We start from the raw sequence: 18759 nt of genomic DNA, 5'->3' as shown, positions 1-18759 counted from the left end.
AGCTCTGCCTTATTCTATGTTTAGCATCTAGTGATTAAGAAACTGGTTCAGTTGAGAAAGGGCTAGACTGAACCTCACCACAGCTATTACTGGCAGAGCAAATCAGTGACAGCTCTGGTGCTCTCCAAAGGGGGCTTGGCCAAGAGTCTGTTTGGGGAAGTAGATGAATGAATGGATTCAGGTGCGTGTTTACTTCGGTTTTCAAATCTCTCCGCGAGTAGCTAATAGTAAAGATTAATGGGTGAACGAAGACTCAGGGGCTGGAATTCTCCAGGTCCTTTTCTGTATAAAACGTAAGAGCAGGCAAACCTCGTGTCTCTTTGGTGGAAAGTCCGCACCCAGAGCCAACCATTTCATTTTCTCTACAGTTTTGCACTTGGAGGAGGGAACTCGGGAGTGATGGACAGCAGGGCTTCTTACTCTAAGACACGGCACACAAATATTTTCTTCTTCAGCCTCCTCTTTGGGTTGGGTTGGGTTGGGTTGGGTGGAGCAGGTTTGGCACTTGCAGGGGTGCGGTGGGATGCCGGCATGGACGGGGACTACATTTGTGTTTTTCTTAAGTGCCTACTGGGTGAGCAGAATGCCAAGACAGATTAGGAACTGACATGAACTGGAGCCAAGCCCACTGCCAGGGAGAAAGGAGACTCAAGTGAGCTCTAATGTCATACTCTGTCTAAATTTAGTGCGCGTCAAGCGCTGAGCAGAGCAGGCGTGAAATGGCAGCTCTGGTTGCAGGATTATGAACGGCGGTGCCTAAAACTTGGAAGAAACTTTCTAGTTTCCCTTTTTTCGAAGTAGGGGAGGGGCAAGTCACACTCCCTTGACATTCGAAAGGAGAAAGAAGGGGGTGGGAGGGTAGAGGAGAAGAAATCCAGGACAGAGGTGTGGGCAGCAGGGGAGAGGAGTGGCCACACCACGCACTGGGCAGCCGGGGCAGGGGGAGGACGTGGTGCCTAGGAATGGAACACGCCCACTAGAAACAGCGCGAGCCAGCGGGCACGGATCCATTCGGCTTGAAGTGTGTGGATAAACCGTGGCCTCACTGAAGAGAATTTTACCCTCCGCACAAGGAGAGGCCCCATGGTCAGTCTGCCCTGCTGTGCCTTCTGGAAGCAATCAGAGAGCACATTTTGTAAGAACAGCAACGCCCGAGGGTTCAGATTTCCTAAGCAAGCAGGAAGCAGGCTCTTCGGGCTTTATTTTTAACCCGTATTTCTTCCATCCAGAGATAGTCCCCGTGGGGGTGTTGAGTGAACGGACCAGGTGGAGATGGGTGAGTGATTGCTGTGAGCAGTGTTTGAGGGCCTGCCCATGGATGCTTCAGCAGGCTTTTTCAAAATAATATAACATGGTACATCTGCTTTGTTTTAATGAATGAATTTACTTAAATTATTATTTTTAAAAATTTTAGTTTAAAAAAAAATCTCTCCAAGGTCATGTATCCCATTTTTGGTGAAAGGGTTTAATACTAGTTTCATAGGTTAGGAGGTCCACAGAAGCGTGGATTTGACCATTGGGAAGGGACTTGGGCCATCCTGTAGTTCAGAATTTGAGTATGAGTAATTGGAGACCTCTTTTATAACAGGGAGGATTGATGGAATCCCCCATTGTTGACTTAATTACTGCACTGTACTGTCATTGAAATATGTGTGGACGAGAGATACCTACCTAGATGTTACCTCCCTCTCTCAGTCATTCTTGAACGGATATAGCACTAAAATAAATTTTTGAATTAAATATAGAGAAACTCATATAATAATATTCAGATTATCAGCAATCATTTTTTACATAGAAGATGCACTACTGGAATTTAATAAGGACTATACCATGAACGTGGGACTAACAGTGACCTTGGAGATCACTTTGATTTCAGCCCTCTTACATTCTTGCATCGTAGTCAGATATTTGATTCTACCGTGGTTCTTTTCCCTTCACATCCACCTTCACTATATCCTTTTATTTGCACCTTGAAGGAATGTGCTATTTTGTATTATATCACACTCTGCTCCTTTCTCTCTTCTTGATGAGAATGGAATCACTTGTTGCCTGTGTGATCCTACAGTTAATACAAACACAGATACCAGAATTGTATGGGAGTAGCCATTGGTTGGGAATGGGATCTGTATTTTCTAGGACAAAATTCATACAAATAAGCACATCAAAAGAGAAACCCAAGAACATATTTGATGTAGAACTCTCTGATCTCAGGGAAGATTTGTGAATCCCTAAGGGGGCTCCACAGAAAGAAATGCTGATCCTGGTTGGTTCTGGTTCTGTGGAAGGACCTCTGCAGGAATCTGGGGAAGAATGGCCGTGGAAACACCCTGTCTGCATTTCTAGAATTTCTAAGGTAGCCCAGCCACTTCTACATTTTTTGTATATTGGAGGTTTGAAAGCGCTTTCATCTGAAAAGAGAGTTTTAGTGCAATGTAGGTGAAACTTGAGTTTGGTTGCAAGTAATAGAACTTTGCACACAGAAGTCTGAATGTGTAAGTCCTTCCTTTAGGCATGTAGAGGTGTGAACCATGCCTAGACAGTCAGAGCTGTTGTGGCTTCTGAACAGTGTCCCCAGGGACTAAAGCTGCCTTTCTCCTTCACCATTCTTGGCTCTTCAGCTGAACTTCCCTTGCTCATGTCCATGTATCATGTTCAAGTCAGGGAAAAGGTGGCAGGGCATAATGGGAGAAATACCTCCTCTCATGAGACTTGGCCCCTTTAATCAGGAAGGGTTCTTCTCCCATATAGACTTCCCCTCTCATCACAAAACACACACCTAGAACTGAATCATGTACCCACTGGCCGCATGCAGTGATATTACTGTAATGGATTAAAACCAACTACATATCACTGTCTGGGTATGGAGTAGGAACCCACGAATCTAGATCACCAGTGAAGACCAGGGAGGAGGTTGGTAGGATAGTCATTGACAGTTTTTTGGCCACAAATGCTTTAAAAAAAAAAAAGAAGAAATAAATACATTTGAAAACCACTGTTCTCATAATCCATTTCTTCCAGTTCAAAGATGTGAACACTGACATCAGGAAAGTGGAAACTGAGATCAAAAGATTGTGTGAGGGACACAGGCAGTCTGAGACCATAGGCAATATTTGTTCCTTGACTGTAAATCTGGTGCGGACTACATGTTCTATTCATTGGCTCAGTAAAGGCCACTTAGTGATACTTCAGAAGCCTGCTGCCAATAAAAGGGAAAGTGATACTGTAATGAAATCTTAGTATTAGAAGGTTCCTCAGAAATCACCAGCTTCATGGTTTCTCAAAACCTCCGGAATCAGAGTTTCAGAGATTAGAACTGGGGAGTCTCTATATTTTTAAAAGCTCTCCGAGTGATTTTTTTGGAGGCCAGCTAGACATTGGTGAGCATAACTGAGTTTTTGACCACCACCATGGCTAAATCAGTATCCAGTGCAGGGATGCCATGTATGGCCTTGTGGTCAGGTACCAGCTTGAGGTGATGGCCATGTCTCCTATCACAGAGAACCTCACTACACTATGAAGCAGCTGGGGTCTTGTTTCTGACCTCAGGTCTCCTCAGACTGGGCCAAATTGGGTGTCTGTCCTTTGTAACCTGTGGCCATTGTCATGGGCTCTGGAGCCACGCTTGAGATCAGTGGTGGTACTTGGGACAGAAATGAGGCAAAGAAAGAGAATCAAGGTAGAGATAGTCAGAAATCTTGGGATAGATCCTGACTTGACTCATCACCAGAGCTCAGTGTTCCCACATGTAAAATGGGATCAGGTGCCTCTAGAATATTCTCATTTTCTCATAATTTATGATTTTTGTAATTCTAAAGCTCTCCCACTTCCTTATAAATGTCTTCGTCTTCCTTTCCCGAGGCTGGGCATCTTGATTTATTTCATCTGTACCTCATCTTTTCCTATGCTCTTCTCTTTGTCCTTCTTGAACACATTCTAGTTAACTTCCACCAGACAAAAATATGACTCCTTGGACTCTGTTCCAGTCAGCCACCAAGTCCATATTCCATGAACAGAGAACACCAAATGTCTATTAACCAAGGGAGAAGAGAGTGATTTTATGGGAAAAGCAGTGCACTAAGAAAGAAGAAAGGAAGATGGACTGATGTTATAGCAGAAGGAGATAAACACACACACACACACACACACACACACACTTAATACTAGCAGAGAGCATGACAGAAACCAGCAAAGAATGAAATATGCAAATCAAGATGAAAAGTATGGGTACCATCAGCAGAGGAGAGCAATGTTTTATACTGATTTATCCAAGTTAGTTTTCCCGTGTTGCCCAAATTTCTCAACAGATTCCACTGTCCTCTTTCTTTGTTGCCACACAGAAAGGTGATTGTCTTCATTATCGTTCCAAATTCCTGTTGCCAAGTGTGAACGGCCTTATATAGAGGAAGCCATGTCATCTGTGGGCCCCTGGCCTGCTGTCGGAGAGGTTTGCAGGACTCCGGGAGGAGCGTGTCACCACAGTTCACTAAGTGTATAAATCCTGTAAGATTGGTCTGCTCAGAAATCTTTGCTGGTGGTAGCTCCGGGTGTGTGGGCGGGTGTGGAAACTGTGGCTTTATTCTTCTTCTTAACCGATAATGCAGTGGCACCTATTAGAACAGTTTCCTGATGAAAAGTATATTGCCGGGGATTAGAAACTCCCTCCTTGTTCAGACCACTTTCTTTTGCCAAGTGATAGGATCAGACTCTCGTGAGGACCCTGACTTCCCAATAGTCTAATTCTCAACTCCTGGGAAGCCTACACTTTGCTACTGGCTAGAGTGGAAGTCTTAAGCCTCTGAAACTGTTCTGCTTGAGCTCAGAGTGAGCAAACACCAGTTTTTAGCTTGTTTGCCCAAATGAACGTTGGACACCACCCCTTGTCCTAACTCTGGGTAGTGTTGTGGTGCGGGGCATGGCGTGTTCAGTGAGAGAAGATTGCTTAAAGCCGAGGAACAGCCGAGAAGCCATGCCACACTGTGTTCCTTTCCTTCCTGTTCTCACCTGGGGTTGTCGGCCATCATGTCGCTTGTCTGGACTCTTTCTAGCTCCTTCTTTCTTTTTAAAAAATTTCATTATATCTTCCTGTTGCCAGTTTTCCTCTCTATTGAGAATGTTTCTTCTCTGTTCTTTGTTGGTTCAGACCCAAGTCATCTGCTTCCCTCAGTGGTCAAAAATGTTGGGAACAAGGGGCGCCTGGGTGGCTCAGTGGGTTAAAAATGTTGGGAACAGGGTCTGCTCATAACTTGGACCTTGTAATGACAGACATGAACTCCGAAAGTTGGACATGACCTTCAGAGATTTTTGCCATCACTTCTGTTGTGGACAAAGAGGATGCACACAGCAGGTCACAAACTGGAAGTCTGAACCTCTACTATTTGGGATCACAGAGTGGTTTTTTTTTTATTTAGAATAATTAAAAAAAATTCTGAGATATTATGTGCAAATATAGATAATCTAGAAGGAGCTGAAGAAGGGTTTCCATGGTCTGGTGTCCCACAGCTTGACACTTAGTACAATCTGAGAAGTTGCTGTTTCTTTGAGAGGGTATGTGTCCACTCTATTTACTAACCACATCTTCTGATCTCTAGGTGTTTATAGTAATAGTCTCTCAATAGGGTTTCTGTCTGAACCACAGAAGATAGAAAGTGATTTGAATGACCCTTATTTTTTTTTCAATTCTTTGAAGGATGGTGCATAAAGTACCATTCTAGATACATAGACAAGAAAGCAAGGCATTTTGACCTTACTCTCCTAAGAGGGGACTGTTGAAATGGGTAGATAGCTGCTCAGCAAAATGCAGTAGGACAGCATGCCTAGAGCACAGGTTTTGAAGTCAAGTATACTTTGGAGCAATCACATCATAGACTTGTACATGGGATTTCAAATTTTACATGTGACAGAAATCAGAATGGTCACTGCTTCCGGGGATGGGGTTAATTAGGAAAGGGCATGACAGAACTTTCTAGGGTTATAGATACAGTGCCTGCTTGCTTTGGTTGACTATTATTTACACAGATGTACAGATTTGTGAAACTTGACCTGAGTAGTTAATATCTGTGTATTTCACTGGAACTCAGTTATAGCTCAGTAGACCTGTGTGTGTGTGTGTTTGTGTGTGTGTGTGTACATGGATGAAGGCATGCAAGGCACTTAGCCAAATACATAATAGCTTCACTATTATTGTTAGCATGTTTGTTTCTGGACACCTTGATTAAAAAAATAATAACATGGCTAAAAATGAGAGGAACAGCATTTCCTTTCAGACCACAGATGTCTTTGCAAATATTCGAGAGCACAGCTAAAGATCCTTACCAAACACAATTGTCAAGGAAGAATCTACTGGATCAATGCTAATTTTATGCAACTAACAAATCGCTATAAAAGGATTTGCCTCATTTGTTGTAGCTGTTTTTCATGATGCTGTGAAAGTTTGCGGGTTTCAGAGACTTCGGAGAGATGGCTTATTACCTGGGAAAACCACCTGTACTTAGAGAATGCGTACCCTGCCTGAAATACAGTAGTTGCTGTAGTATTTGTAGCATTGATGAATTGCCTTTTTTTTAAATGACTTTTGTTAAAATGAATATCCATATTGAGAAAATCAAGCTCAGACAGTTACCAAGAACATGTTTTGAATGAATCCTCATGCTTTTTTTTTCCAATTTATTTATTTTCAGAAAAACAGTATTCATTATTTTTTCACCACACCCAGTGCTCCATGCAAGCTGTGCCCTCTATAATACCCACCACCTGGTACCCCAACCTCCCACCCCCCCGCCACTTCAAACCCCTCAGATTGTTTTTCAGAGTCCATAGTCTCTCATGGTTCATCTCCCCTTCCAATTTACCCAAAAGCACATACCCTCCCCAATGTCCATAACCCTACCCCCCTTCTCCCAACCCCCCTCCCCCCAGCAACCCACAGTTTGTTTCGTGAGATTAAGAGTCACTTATGGTTTGTCTCCCTCCCTGTCCCATCTTGTTTCATGGATTCTTCTCCTACCCACTTAAGCCCCCATGTTGCATCACCACTTCCTCATATCAGGGAGATCATATGATATTTGTCTTTCTCCGCTTGACTTATTTCACTAAGCATGATACGCTCTAGTTCCATCCATGTTGTCGCAAATGGCAAGATTTCGTTTCTTTTGATGGCTGCATAGTATTCCATTGTGTATATATACTACATCTTCTTGATCCATTATACACATGGGTATGGAAGCCTTTAACACAAGAAGTAAGAGACCTGGTCTTTCAGCAAGACACTCCAGGTCTGAAGTCTTGCTGTCTTCAACACGCCAAGTGAGTCTGAGTTGGTGATTTAAGCTCTCTGTTTTTCAGTTGTCTCATTTGTAAAATGGGAATAATAATAGTACCTACCTCAGAATGATAGGACTGTGAGGATTAAGGAAGTTCAGTAAACTATGTCAAACAGTGTCTGTTACATGGTAGCCATTACACAAAGGTTGGTCATCAGTGTGGCGTCCTGTCTTTGGGCTGGCAAACCGATGGCTGTGTTGTGATCTGCCTCTGGTTGTTGTTCAAAAGGTGTGTGCCTAGTGGTTGATGAAGGTGACGTCAAACAGTTGAAAAGCCTGAAGCCGGGAATTTGTGGGGAACACGTGGTTATGTCTTGGGCCAGCCTTGGCCTTGTTCCTGACTTACCCTGTGATTTTCCTGAATCTGGTTTTGTCATCTGTTAAATAATGATTAGGGTTTCCTATTGCCTGTGTTTTCTTCATGCTTGGGTCTCATTGTCTGGTCTTAAGTGTTTGAGTTCTGGTCATTATTATTTTATGCTATTGCTTGGTCCCCAAGGCACAGAAGAGCTAGAGTGGCTTGACTGGGATTGTCATTATCTGCTTCTGATCAGAGTCATCGCAGGCATTGGAGGGTTGGCTTTGTACAAGACAGCTGGTTTGCTGTAAAAGGATTGTGACTTCTGTTAAGAAAGCTGTCCTCAGGGAGATTCAAATTAAAACCACATTGAGGTATCACCCTACACCAGTTAGAATGGCCAAAATTAACAAAACAGGAAACAACATGTGTTGGAGGGGATGTGGAGAAAGGGGAACCCTCTTACACTGTTGGTAGGAATGCAAGTTGGTGCAGCCTCTTTGGAGAACAGTGTGGAGATTCCTCAAGAAATTAAAAATAGAACTTCCCTATGACCCTACAATTGCACTCCTGGGTATTTACCCCAAAGATACAGATGTAGTGAAAAGAAGGGCCATCTGTACCCCAATGTTTATAGCAGCAATGGCCACGGTCACCAAACTGTGGAAAGAACCACGATGCCCTTCAACGGACGAATGGATAAGGAAGATGTGGTCCATATACACTATGGAGTATTATGCCTCCATCAGAAAGGATGAATACCCAACTTTTGTAGCAACATGGATGGGACTGGAAGAGATTATGCTGAGTGAAATCAGTCAAGCAGAGAGAGTCAATTATCATATGGTTTCACTTATTTGTGGAGCATAACAAATAGCATGGAGGACAAGGGGCGTTAGAGAGGAGTAGGGAATTTGGGTAAATTGGAAGGGGAGGTGAACCATGAGAGACTATGGACTCTGAAAAACAATCTGAGGGGTTTGAAGTGGAGAGGGGGTGGGAGGTTGGGGTACCAGGTGGTGGGTATTGTAGAGGGCACGGCTTGCATGGAGCACTGGGTGTGGTGAAAAGATAATGAATAATGTTTTTCTGAAAATAAATAAATTGAAAAAAAATTTTTTTTCCCATTAAAAAAAAAAAAGAAAGCTGTCCATCGGGGAGACCATGGTGGATGGATGTAGCTTCGTTTGCATGTGCAAATGACATCATTAAAATTGCGGTCAGGTGTTTGAAATTATTTGTCCTCTTTAAGGGTGTTCAGTTCCACATTCCCTTCTAGTCCTCAACCTGTCACATCAAGAACTACATTTAGCCAAACTTCAGGGACCCCAAAGTTTCTTTCAAGTCTGCTCTAACACTACCTTCTCCAGGAGGTTAGTTTTCCCAGGCTTTTAAAAATTTAACTTGCTCTGCTCCCCGCTCCATCCTTAGACAACTGATCTCACTTTTCCTTTTTTTGGTGGTGTGGGGGAGGGTCCTTTATCCATCATATTCATCCCTGGTAATCTAAGTATAATATACTTTGGCTTTCATGTTTATCTGTCTCTCCCATCGCTGCCTCCTACCACTGCTGTGATATGAGGCATCTGTGTTTGAGCTCATTGATGTATTCCAATTGCCCAGAACAGTCCCGTGGGAGCGGCTGAAGGTAAACAGATTTTTCCAGTAGTGCCATCACTTATGCCATTTTCAGTGCACACCATGCTAAGTACACATAGATGGTAATTCTAAACTCTTTGGGTTACGTTCAGGGAAAGGCAGGTCTTTGCCACATTCCATGCTCAATGGAAAGAAAACTGGACCTCAGTCTGAGTCAAGACCTTAACCAACTTATTAATTAGAGCTGTCCTTGAGGACTTTCCTTTACTCTTCAGTACTTTAGGATCTTAATTTATGACATAGCTTTAATCATATTCATCTCCCAGAGTGTTGTCAGAAATGTATGAGCTCATACATCTAATGATGCCTGGTACAAATATGTGTGTGTGTTTCAAAAATATATTTCCATTTACAGCTATCTCAGCAGACACTTCAGACTTCTAAATGTCAGGGATAGTGAGAACGGTCGTAATTATACTGAAATATCTTCCAGTTCACCAGAAATAAATATTTTGAATTTAAATATAAGACATACCGTACTTTGGAGGAGAACTCTGTTAATATCTTTAAGAAACAGTACCCCTCTCCCCCCCACATCATAGCCTGACTAAGCAATTTGATTTCTCAGGACTTCTCTGAGAAGAGTATTGGGACATATAGGAAACATGTATGCACTATTCCTGGGGCTTTAAATAACATTCATTTACAGGAGACTTAACACTTAATCACTATGCCCCATCTTTCCCCTGAATTCCAGACTGCATTCAAAGTGCCTTTGGGATACTACCCACATGGATTTTCTGTACATTTCAAAATCAGCTTAACTCAACAATGGTTTCTCTCTCTTCCTCCCCAACACACTCCATTTGCCTCCTGCCCATGAGCCTTCTATGCTCCATTGTTCCCCATCATGATGGGGATGGTACCATCCTTCGCCCAGGTGCACACAACAGATTCTTAGCATTCCCCAACTGCTCTCCTTTTCCTGCCCTCATTCTTTGTCTCTGGTAGCAGTGAACCCATTAGCTCTACTTTCCAGATAGACTTGAAATATAGTACTAGCTTGCCAACTTCTCTTTCACCACTGCACTGGTCTGGGCTCCTGTCCCCCTGACCCTGGGTGATAGCAGTAGTCACAGGGGCCTGGTTTCTCCACCTGCATTCTCATCCCAGGAGTCTGTCCCTTACAGACCAGCTGGAGTGATTGCAACATGAAGATCAGATCTTCTTCCTCTGATACCTCGGTTTTCTGATAGTTACTATTACAATCTGCATTTTAGTTCAGGGTTTCACTGTGGTTTGTAAGACCCAGTGTGCATCCCTTCTGCCTGCGCTCACAAGCTGGTTGTCAAACACTTTCCCCCTTCTTTGCCCTGGGGTCTAGCCACCTTGTCCTTCACACTGCACAGTAAAATCCCACCTCTGAGCCTTTGCACTTGCTTATATTGTTTCCTCTGACCAGACTGCTTCCTCCAGATGTCCTTATGATGTGCTTTCTTACTCATTGATGCTTTTTCACAAATCTCTCAACTACAGAGTTTTCCCTGACCATCCTAGAAATAGGAGCCTTCCACTCATTGTTCGCCCCCCTTCTCCTGCTTTCCTTTATTCCTTGCAAAGACTTTTTCCCAAGGCTAAGTTTAAAACTACACATTTGTTTATTTTTCTCTTTATTGTTGCCTCCACTAGACTGGAAGGTCCAAGAAGCAGGGCATCTTTTTACTGCTAATGTCTAGTGCCATATAGGATAATACCTGATAATGATTTATTTGTTAAAATAAGCCTTGGAAACAAAAAATTATTGGAAACAACCGCAATGTTCATAACTAAGGAGTTAGCTAAGTTAAATATCCTGCATCTATATAATTTAAAACTGTTTGACTTAGAAAAAACACAAATGTCTCTGTTTTCATGGGACTATCACTTACCTGTATTAAGTGGGCCAAGTTAGATTCAGAACAATAAACAGCATTAAATTTGCCCTTCTTTGTGTAAAAAAGAAGCATTTAAATGTGTGTATACATATTTAATGTCCATATTGAATTAAGCCTGTCTATGTGTTGAACATGGCTATAAAGATTTTAAAAAGCTGGTAATAGCTGATTCTCTGGAGGGAAGCTAAAAGTGTGAAAGAAAAACTTTCTTGAAGGGCACATGGGTAGTTCAGTCGATTGAGCATCCAACGGTTGGTTTCAGCTCAGGTCAGGATCTCAGGGTCAGGAAATTGAGCCCCACATTGGGCTCCACACTCAGTGGGGAGTCGGCTTGAGAGTCTCTCTCTCTCTCTCCTTCTGTAACCCCCTCATGCACACATTCTCAGTCTCTCTCTCTCAAACAAGTAAGTCTTTAAAAACATTTTTTCTTGACTTTATACTCTTAAGCCTTTTAAATATATGCACTTGTCTGCTTTTCTTTTTCAGTAAAAATTGTTCAACACTTCCTCTAATTCTTAGAAAACTGAAATATGGAACTATAACTTTTAAATTAATCCACAAATGTCCTTAAAAAGAAGCTGCCATTCTCAGTTCTTAGACCATTTCACACATACAAGCATTTACTCTCATGGATGAATTTTACCAGAAAATAGTGTTGATTATTATATCACAACTAAAAGAGACGAGTTTGTTACAATTGTCTAAATTGTGCCAAATATTAACAAACCAAGACTAATGTGTTGTATGGATGGATGAATGAAAACAACCCTAGAAAACAGATAGTTTTAAATCAGAGACCTCAAAATTAACATGGCTAATGGAAAACTATTTATGTGCCAACTTAGTCCAAAATGACTGTGATTCCTCCCAGACTCCAGATATGTGAAGCAGCTGTGGGGGAATTTGTGCCTATTTCCATAAATTGATTATAACTGTATAGAGTTATGTGATTTGTGTTTACTTGTAAATGTGCTGGAAATATGAACACGCAGCATCATAAGCCACAAACTCTGGCTCACTTGATTGGTATTATTTATCTTATTTTTGAAGAAGATGATAGAATTATTATTATGGGCCATTCTAATTCATTACTCCTTATCATAACCTACAAGGTGAGGTGTAGTGGGGCCACAAACTTTCTTCAAACCTGGTCCTCCTCTGTCCTGAGCTCACTAGTGCCCACCTTGCCAGCCACCCTGCTTAATTGAAGCAGGCCCTTCAGGCCAGAATGCTTGCTATGTCCTCTGCTGAAAAACATGTTCTACCTCTGGCTCTCATCTTTATCATCACTTTGTCAGAATGGCGTCCTGTGCCCAGAGTGGGTACCCTCCTTGCTCTACTGTGGAACCCTCTTCAGTTTCTTTCCAAGCACCTTACTTAGTTATAAGGGCTTAATCTGTTTACTTGAGTATGCTCCATCTTTCCTGTGAAAGTACAAGCTTGAAGAAGGCAGAAAAGCAATCCTACCCATTCTTTTGAAGACCATTGTATCCCTAGGATCTGCTCTGGTACTTGGCACATAGTAGGTGATCAAAAATATTCTTTTCTTGAAAATATAGATTGTGATTGGGAATTTCCTCAAAGGCCAGGTCTGTCTTCTGCCATGTTTCTTCCCTCTCATGTGTAGCTTTTACAGAGTTGCACTCGTTGGCCCTCCCATAAATTCCCTTATGGAACAAGACACTTGTAAAGCCTAGTGGGCAGAGGAGCCTAGCAAGCATTAGTAAAATGCATGTCAATGCCTCCTTGTTCTCTACTCTACCTTAGTAGAGCAGATCATGGCCCACAAAATTTTATAGGTCCAAGAGAAAAATCATCAGGAAACTTAATGGCATTATATGTGTCTTTAGAAAGGTTGTAGATTATTTTTTAATCATCTCTCAAAACAGAATGCGATCCTCTGTAGGAGATGAATAATGTAGATTTAGTAGATCTTGTAGATTTAGTAGATTTTGTAATCATTCTCTAGGTATCTCTTTTCTTTTTCTTTTTCTTTCTTTTTTTTAATTTGTTTTTTATTTATTTTCAGCATAACAGTATTCATTGTTTTTTCACCACACCCAGTGCTCCATGCAATCTGTGCCCTCTATAATACCCACCACCTGGTACCCCAACCTCCCACCCACCCGCCAATTCAAACCCCTAAGATTGTTTTTTAGAGTCCATAGTCTCTCATGGTTCACCTCCCCTTCCAATTTCCCGCAACTCCCTTCTCCTCTCTAACTCCCCATGTCCTCTATGCTATTTGTTATGCTCCACAAATAAGTGAAACCATATGATTATTGACTCTCTCTGCTTGACTGATTTCACTCAGCATAATCTCTTCCAGTCCCATCCATGTTGCTACAAAAGTTGGGTATTCATCCTTTCTGATGGAGGCATAATACTCCATAGTGTATATGGACCACATCTTCCTTATCCATTCGTCCGTTGAAGGGCATCGTGGTTCTTTCCACAGTTTGGTGACCGTGGCCATTGCTGCTATAAACATTGGGGTACAGATGGCCCTTCTTTTCACTACATCTGTATCTTTGGGGTAAATACCCAGGAGTGCAATTGCAGGGTCATAGGGAAGTTCTATTTTTAATTTCTTGAGGAATCTCCACACTGTTCTCCAAAGAGGCTGCACCAACTTGCATTCCCACCAACAGTGGAAGAGGGTTCCCCTTTCTCCACATCCCCTCCATCACATGTTGTTTCCTGTCTTGTTAATTTTGGCCATTCTAACTGGTGTAAGGTGATATCTCAATGTGGTTTTAATTTGAATCTCCCTGATGGCTAGTGATGAACATTTTTTCATGTGTCTGATAGCCATTTGTATGTCTTCATTGGAGAAGTCTCTGTTTATATCTTCTGCCCATTTTTTGATATGATTGTCTGTTTTGTGTGTGTTGAGTTTGAGGAGTTCATTATAGATCCTAGATATCAACCTTTTGTCTGTACTGTCATTTGCAAATATCTTCTCCCATTCCGTGGGTTGCCTCTTTGTTTTTTTGACTGTTTCCTTTGCTGTGCAGAAGCTTTCTAGGTATCTCTTTTATTGGGGCAGGGGGAGAAGAGGAAAGCACATGTTCTTCTCCTGGAGAAGAAGCCTGTTGAAATGAAAACACTGAATACCGGCAAAGCAAGGGCTTACATCAGTATTAGCCTGGACTCCTTACTCAGCCTCACACAGTTTGTCAGCTCTGTGAGTTTCTGCCCCAGTCCCTTCCATCTTTTTTAGATCAACTGATGAAACGTAAGAACTGGGGCAGTATAGGATTGTCTAGCAGCCATTTGGTACCAATTAGATTTAGGAAGGAGGTCAACGGGGTATAGAATGTATGACTGCTTTAGTACAATCAGTCAAGCTTCTGTGTTAAGACGTCAAAGCTTGTCAAAGAAGTGGGACTTAGCACTCTGAAGCTTAGTGTTGGTGAGCTTAAGCTGAACATAAAATTCAGCTCCTTAATTAGAGGAGAAATAGCTACTGGGTTCAGGGACCAGTTAGGCTGTGTCTGGCTTGAGGATCTTGTGAGGACTTTACCACGAATGTGGGGTTTGTACAAATGTGGGGTTTGTATAAAGCAGTGCCCTTGACTGATGTTGGGCATTTATGAGGCCATTCAGCAGTGTCTTAGGCATCAGAAAGTCCCTAAAGTATGGGTGGTGGCTGAGGTGGCCGAAGTGAAACAGAGCCACATAGTACAAGAGGTTGTTCACAAGTCCAGGTCATTAAGACAAATACTGCCCTTGAGACTGACATATTAAATTAGTATCAGGCCTTGATTCTGTAATGTTACATGATCTCAGATAAGAACATTTGAATGTGTGGGACCATGAGGTTACAGCTCTCATGCTTTAGTAATATGCCCCTCCAAAATGTCCTTCTTTGAAAACTCAACATCTATTATAATATAATATATAATATATTATAATAAATAATGATTAATAATAATATATAAATAAACAAAATAATAATATGATATATGACATATTATATGATATATGACATATTATATGACATGACATGATAATATGACATATTATTTATTTTAATATTTATAATATATAATAGCAGTAGCTATTATATTTAGATTATATATATTATATATAATCTACATAATTAACCCATGACTATATTTGATTATTATGGCATTGCCTTGACTATCTGTAGTTCCTCCCTATCTAATGGCAAAAACAACAAAAAACAGGAGAAAGTTCTGTATTCATTTTCTGGAAAATATAACTCTGTTGCGTTTTGTGTTCAAGAAATAGATTATCTGTGTCAACTGGCTATGTTTATGAACAAGTGAACACTGAAAATAGCCCCATAAAGGAATGGACTCATGCTTTGGATTTCAGCCTACTTTACATCATTATAATCATATGCGCATTTGGAAAGGAAGTCAACGTGTGTCAATTTTTATTCTTTTACTTGTGACCTTACAGCCTTTTGTTATTGGAAGAGTCTTGGCTTGACTTTTACTCATTCATCAAATAACTATGCATGTATATACATGCGCACATATAATTTCATGTAATTATACACATAAACGCACCCTTGTGTAGGTGCTACTATAGTTCAAAGAACATATATTTACTTATTTTTTTATGTATTTATTTTGAGATTTTATTTATTTGTGTGTGAAAGAGAGACAGCAAGCCAGCACAAGTAGGGGAAGCAGCAGGCAGAGGGAGAGGCAGGCTCCCTGATGAACATGGAACTCAGTGCTGGACTCAATCAGCCCCAGGACCCTGGAATCATGAGCTGAGCGGAAGGCAGAAGCTTAACCAGCTGAGCCACTGGTGCCCTGGCACAAAGAACTTTTAAATACTTAAAAGCATTTAGGATATTTTCAGAGGGATAACCTATATCATTGCAAAACATGTTGTAGAACAGTAAAGAGGTTCCATGGACTGATGGACAGTACTAGTCTTAGGATTCCCAAGATGAGAGTGTAAATTTGCAGAGAGAGGAACTCCTTTGTAAAATTCACATGCCTAGTGCACCCCAACCTCAGAAGGTAAGTTGAGATTTCTTTTTCATGACAGAGAATATCGCTGCATGTTTAAAAACTAAGATGCCGAAGTTTGCAAAAGGTATAATATTCAATATAATGCTGAAAGAGGACAGTAGAAATGAAAATTCCAGGGTAGGAGCACAGTGAAAATGTGAAGAATGGCAGAGTTAAAAAAAAATGTGTGTGTGTGTGTGTGTGTGTATATATGTGTGTGTGTGTATAGTCATGGGAGGAAAATGGGTGATCTCATGAGAAATAGTGCAAGTAGAGGCAAAGGCTGGGCCAGCAATATATCTCTATGTTGGATCTAAATTCATGCTCTCAAAGCATGGTCTCTGGGCCACAAGTCTCAGAATCGATTTTAGTACATGTTAAAAACACAGGTCCTGGGATGCATAGACTTACTGAATTAGAATTTCTTGGTATGGGGCCTAGGAATGTGCATTTAATCAATTTCTGCAAGGTGTTCTTACCTACTCAAAAGTCTGAAAATCACTCTCAGTGAAAGACAGATAACAGTACCACCCACTGTGCTCAGCTGGGGAGGGGGGGGTATCTCATGGCGGTGTCACACTGAGGTCTTGCCATATACCGGGGTCCTTTGTGGGCAGGAATAGAGGAAGATCCAGGTTTTGTGATGCCCGAAGCCTAGTTTGTTGAGCTGTTTTAAGAGGGGAAGAAAAACTAAAAAATTAGCAACACAAACAAATTAAAAACATGAATATACTTAGAGTGAGAAAGGAAATTAAATTATTAATTTTTAAAAGGCTTATCATGCAATCTAGAAAAATAATATTGTGAATAATTAACTGACATACTTTTTCTACACTTTTTTGGTTGCGGAGCTTTGATCACTTCTTCATATGACAGCTGTTTGGCACTATCACTTTCTTGTACAGACAATAGAAAGATCATTGTCTCTTTCGGCAATTTTAACAGAACTGAGGTTGGTTTTTTTTTTTTTTAATTGCTGGTTGTGATGTATAAAACATGCAACTTTACATATAGAATATAAACACAGTGCACATAACCTGTACACATAAAACTTCTGACTCTATTTTCCATGATTCCCATTAAAAAAATGGGGTGGAGCATTTATCATGTTATATGCTGAATTGGATATATTCTTGTCAGGAGAGAATTTGTTTTGATCAGGTGTCAGAATTGAATCCTACTTAAAATTTTACATATCCGATGATTGAAAAAAAAAATTCACCTAGCTTCTGGCTTTTGCACTACCCACGTATTTCTGGTGCTGGCCATTATAGAACACATTTACGTCATATTGTGTACTTTGGTCCTGTACCTTCACGACAGTCAGCTTGGTGAGTTGACACCAAAGATGGAGGAAGAATTTCTGGAAGACATTCCTACACGAGGAGGGCTAGATATAAGGTACCTCTACAAGGACGTTTCTGCAAATAATACAAATATTTATACTGTACCCAAACCATAGGAATCCCCAGTTTGCCTTAGCTGGAACTCCTAAATTAATGGAAATCCTCCAAAGACACCCAACAAAAAGGGAGTTTGAAAGGTACAAGGTCTTAACTAGTTGCAATTAAAACATCTTACTTTAAACAATTTTATAAAAATGGATGATACTGTTAATGCATTACTAGGGTGCCTCCCAGAGTCATGAAAGGGGCCTGGCCATGAGCGGACCTTAACCTTCAGCTTCATTCCCTGGAGGGTTTTCTACTGGGGAGGCTCAAAAAGAAACACAGAGTGGAGATTATCTTTCTTCTTATGTTTTTATCATCTCAACATGTTTCAGTTTTGCCTTGAAAAATTAATGTAGTCAGCATATCTAAATTTTCCTTTTCTATGCAGCATAATTAATAGACCTCTCCACTTCCTTACGTTTGGTTGGCATGGCATCCTCTGGGCACCATTTGTACAAAAATTGCTCTCTCCCTTCCCTGTTCTTTCTTTTTCCCTTCCCATCTGAGTGGCACACTGGTGCATTTTTGTTTTATGTGGCTCATTAAAGTAGACAGTTGGTGTGGTGGAGACTCTAGAGCCCTTGTGACAGGCAGAACAGCTACTACACACGCACAAGGGATCTGAGTTCTAATTCCCATTCAGCTTTTAACTTGTTGCCTGATGTGAAAGAGAACTACTTCCCCTTCCTGGCTTAATCACCTCAGCTAGTCAGTAAACATGGTGGGCAAAATCTGTGGTTCCTAGGAGTCCAAGTTCTCTTCCAAGCCCTCAGAAAGCTCTTTTTTTTTTTTTTCTTTATTACATTCTAGAATTTGTTTCAAGCTTTTTGTCTTGAAATGGTCATTCTATTAAAAAACAGATCAACCCCCCTCTCCCCAGCAACCCACAGTTTGTTTCGTGAGATTAAGAGTCACTTATGGTTTGTCTCCCTCCCAATCCCATCTTGTTTCATGGATTCTTCTCCTACCCACTTAAGCCCCATGTTGCATCACTACTTCCTCATATCAGGGGGATCATATGATAGTTGTCTTTCTCCGCTTGACTTGGAGAAGGGGGGTAGGGTTATGGACATTGGGGAGGGTATGTGCTTTTGGGTAAATTGGAAGGGGTGGTGAACCATGAGAGACTATGGACTCTGAAAAACAATCTGAGGGGTTTGA

General features: G+C 41.3%; 1 protein-coding gene across 4 annotated transcripts in view; it reads left to right on the top strand.

Annotated features, from left to right (window-relative positions):
* SGCD (sarcoglycan delta) overlaps window positions 1-18759 on the top strand; it is a 1012166-nt gene that overhangs the window by 566197 nt on the left and 427210 nt on the right. The gene's annotated exons all lie outside the window — the stretch shown is intronic.

The sequence above is a fragment of the Neovison vison genome, chromosome 1, assembly GCF_020171115.1.
Source record: "Neovison vison isolate M4711 chromosome 1, ASM_NN_V1, whole genome shotgun sequence".
NCBI classification, from domain to species: Eukaryota; Metazoa; Chordata; class Mammalia; order Carnivora; family Mustelidae; genus Neogale; species Neogale vison.
Note: the sequence above shows the minus strand (reverse complement) of the source record. Positions and strands in the feature narration are given on the sequence as shown.